Here is a 4199-nt window from a genome sequence, read left to right as displayed (position 1 = left end):
TGCAGCGGGACCGCCACCCAGTTCTTGGGTGCATTTCGCTGCTCCTCCAGGGAGTGCGTCTCCGTGACATCACACAACGAGGTGGCTTTTGTCAGGGGCAGTTTGTGCGCGTCCAGGACAGCCCACTTTTTCCCACGCACAACGCACACTCCGCGCACCAGCCCTCCTCCGGGCGTCAGGGCTGCGGTCTTTCTGTTGTTGCTGGGAATCCTCACCAGAGGACATTTTTTCCTTGGATTTTTAGAGAGAGTGGAAGGGAGGGGGAGAAACAGAGAGAGGAGCGTCCATGTGAGAGAGACACAGGGGGAATTAAACCTGAAACCCCTCAGTTCGTGGAATTGAACCCGCGACCCCTCGGTCCGTGGAATTAAACCTGAAACCCCTCAGTTCGTGGAATTGAACCCGCGACCCCTCGGTCCGTGGAATTAAACCTGAAACCCCTCAGTTCGTGGAATTGAACCCGCGACCCCTCGGTCCGTGGAATTAAACCTGAAACCCCTCAGTTCGTGGAATTGAACCCGCGACCCCTCGGTCCGTGGGATTGAACACGTGAGCCCTCGGTCCGCGGGCCGACGCCCCGACCACTGCGCCCACCCGGCCAGCGGGTCTGGCTCCTGGAGGCCCTGCAGGAAGGCTCGGCCCGCGGCAGGGCTGCAGCGTCACCAGTTCTCAGCGCGTTCCCGCTCCTCAGGAGGCTGCGCAGACACTATTTGGCAAAGTTCTTCAAAGCCCCGTCATGGCGGTCAAATAGTCAGACACGGACAGGCAGGCGGACAGGCAGGCAGACAGGCAAACGCGGGAAGCGTGGAGCTGCAGGCTGAGGGGGCGGCTGATGGCGGCCTCCGAGTCCGGGTAGCAGTCCTGGTGCCTGCGAGGTGGATGCGGAGATGGTCGCTGTCGCCGCGGTCCATTGCCGCCATTGCCGCGCCGTCGTCACCGTGGTCGGCATTGCCGCGCCGTCCTCGTCCTCGTCCTCGTTGCGTGGTCACATCGTCTGTTCAAAGTAGTGAGATGCGGACAGGCAGACAGACAGGCAGACGTGGAGCTGCAGGCTGAGCTGGCGGCGGCGTAGGAGTTCGAGCCCGCTGGCGAGGTGGGTGCGGTGGTAGTCCCTGTCACCACGGGCGTATCGCTGCCATTGCGGTCATCACCGTCATCATGGGCGTGATTGCCAAGCCCTCTTCATCCTGGTTGCGTGGTCATCATGGTGGGCGGCTACGTGCACACTGTGATGGTGGCGATGGGAAGGGGGCACTGGGACATGGGCGCAGGAACTAGGGGGCTGGGACAGTGGTGCCGCGACGGTGGTGGCGGTGGCGGTGGCGAGGGCGGTGGCATTGGGAGGGGGCAGTACATCATGGTGGGCGGCTACGTGCACACTGTGATGGTGGCGATGGGAAGGGGGCACTGGGACATGGGCGCAGGAACTAGGGGGCTGGGACAGTGGTGCCGCGACGGTGGTGGCGGTGGCGGTGGCGAGGGCGGTGGCATTGGGACGGGGGCAGTAGGATGGGGCGGTGGCGCTGGGATGGAAGTGGTGGTGGGGCCTCGGGGCTGTCCGAGGCGCTGTGAGGAGGTGGCGAGGCTGTGTCTGGGTGGCTGGCTGGGGTGGGTGAGCGCCGGGTTCGCCCAAGCTCTGTTGACGTGGGTACCATGGCACTCTCTGCGAAGACTGTCCCTGTCATTATTAAAAATTTTTTAATGGATTTTTAGAGCAAGTGGAAGGGAGGGGGAGGTATGAGAAACACGGGTTGCCTCCACTGGTTGCCTCCCGCACTCACCCCGACCAGGGGATGGAGCCTGCAACCGGGGTACGTGCCCTTGGCCAGAATCGAACCCGCAACCCCTCGGTCCGTGGAATTAAACCTGAAACCCCTCAGTTCGTGGAATTGAACCCGCGACCCCTCGGTCCGTGGGATTGAACACGCGAGCCCTCCGTCCACGGGCCGATGCCCCGACCACTGCGCCCACCCGGCCAGCGGGTCTGGCTCCTGGAGACCCTGCAGGAAGGCTCGGGCCGCGGCGGGGCTGCAGCGTCACCAGTTCTCAGCGCGTTCCCGCTCCTCAGGAGGCTGCGCAGACACTATTTGGCAAAGTTCTTCAAAGCCCCGTCATGGCGGTCAACGTAGTCAGACGCGGACAGGCAGACAGACAGGCAGACGCGGGAAGCGTGGAGCTGCAGCTGAGGGGGCGGCTGATGGCGGCCTCCGAGTCCGGGTAGCAGTCCTGGTGCCTGCGAGGTGGATGCGGAGATGGTCGCTGTCGCCGCGGTCCATTGCTGCCATTGCCGCGCCGTCGTCACCGTGGTCGGCATTGCCACGCTGTCCTCGTCCTCGTTGCGTGGTCACATCGTCTGTTCAAAGTAGTGAGACGTGGACAGGCCGACAGACAGGCAGACGCGGGAAGCGTGGAGCTGCGGCTGAGCTGGCGGCGGATGGCGGCCTCCGAGCCCGGGTAGCGGGAGCCCGCTGGCGAGGTGGAGGTGGTGGTCGTCCGTCGCCTGTCCTATCGCCGTCATTGCTGCCATCATCGTTGTCGTCATTGCCATGCAGTCATCGTCCTCCTTGTGTAGTCTTCATGGTGGGCAGCTAAGGAGAGGCCGCTGTGTGGCGCTGGGACGGTGGTGGTGGTGGGACGGGGACACTGGGACAGGGCGGTGGCGGTGGCAGTGGCAGTGGCGCTGGTGGTGGCGCTGGAATAGTGGCACTTGGACAGGGGCACTGGGACGGTGGTAGTGGTGAAACGGTGGCACTGAGATGGGGGTGCGCTGGGACGGGGGCAGCAGGACAGGGCGGTGGCGCTGGGATGGAAGCGGTGGCGGGGCCTCGGGGCTGTCTGAGGCGCTGTGAGGAGGTGGCGAGGCTGCATCTGGGAGGCTGGCTGGGGTGGGTGAGCGCCGGGTTCGCCCAAGCTCTGTTGACGTGGGTAACCATGGACACTCTCCGCGAAGACTGTCCCTGTCATCCTTTTAAAAAATTTTTAATTGGTGTTTAGAGCGAGTAGAAGGGAGGGGGAGGTAGAAAGAGAAACATCGGTGTGAGAAACACGGTTGCCTCCCGCACTCACCCCGACCAGGGGATGGAGCCTGCAACCGGGGTACGTGCCCTTGGCCAGAATCGAACCCGCAACCCCTCGGTCCGTGGAATTAAACCTGAAACCCCTCAGTTCGTGGAATTGAACCCGCGACCCCTCGGTCCGTGGGATTGAACACGTGAGCCCTCCGTCCACGGGCCGACGCCCCGACCACTGCGCCCACCCGGCCAGCGGGTCTGGCTCCTGGAGACCCTGCAGGAAGGCTCGGGCCGCGGCGGGGCTGCAGCGTCACCAGTTCTCAGCGCGTTCCCGCTCCTCAGGAGGCTGCGCAGACACTATTTGGCAAAGTTCTTCAAAGCCCGGTCAAGGCGGTCAAATAGTCAGACACGGACAGGCAGGCAGACAGGCGGACGCGGGAAGCGTGGAGCTGCAGGCTGAGGGGGCGGCTGATGGCGGCCTCTGGGTCTGGGTTGTAGTCCTGGTGCCTGGGAGGTGGATGCGGAGATGGTCGCTGTCGCCGCGGTCCATTGCCGCCATTGCCGCGCCGTTGTCACCGTGGTGGGCATTGCCGCGCCGTTGTCACCGTGGTCGCCACTGCTGCGCCGTTGTCACCGTGGTCGCCATTGCCACGCCATCGTCACCGTGGTGGGCATTGCCGCACCGTTGTCACCGTGGTCACCATTGCCGCGCCGTCATCACCGTGGTCGCCATTGCCGCGCCGTTGTCACCGTGGTCGCCATTGCCGCACCGTCATCACCGTGGTCGCCATTGCCACGCCATTGCCACCGTGGTCGCCATTGCCACGCCATCGTCACCGTGGTCGCCATTGCCGCGCCGTCGTCACCGTGGTCGCCATTGCCGCACCATCGTCACCGTGGTCCTCATCCTCGTTGCGTGGTCACATCATCGCAGTGAAAGTAGTGAAAGTAGTGAGACACGGACAGGCAGACAGACAGGCAGACATAGGAAGCGTGGAGCTGCAGGCTGAGCTGGCGGCCTCTGAGTCTGAGTAGTAGTTCGAGCCCCCTGGCGAGCTGGGTGCGGTGGTAGTCCCTGTCACCATGGTTGTCATCATGGGTGTCATTGACAAGCCCTCTTCATCCTGGTTGCATGGTCATCATGGTGGGCGGCTATGTGGCGCTAGGACGGGGCGCTGGGACGGGGGC

At 63.9% G+C, this 4199-nt stretch overlaps 1 long non-coding RNA gene across 1 annotated transcript in view; it reads left to right on the top strand.

Moving 5' to 3' along the window:
- The first annotated feature begins 2424 nt into the window (after positions 1–2424).
- The window catches only part of LOC106725780, a 4184-nt gene continuing 2409 nt past the window's right edge, over positions 2425–4199 (top strand). The window contains exon 1 of the long non-coding RNA XR_001361733.1: positions 2425–2454. This is a non-coding gene — a long non-coding RNA (uncharacterized LOC106725780). The remainder of the gene's footprint in view (positions 2455–4199) is intronic.

This window comes from Myotis brandtii, unplaced genomic scaffold (assembly GCF_000412655.1).
Source record: "Myotis brandtii unplaced genomic scaffold, ASM41265v1 scaffold187, whole genome shotgun sequence".
Taxonomy (NCBI): Eukaryota; Metazoa; Chordata; class Mammalia; order Chiroptera; family Vespertilionidae; genus Myotis; species Myotis brandtii.
This window is presented reverse-complemented; position numbering and strand designations above follow the sequence as displayed.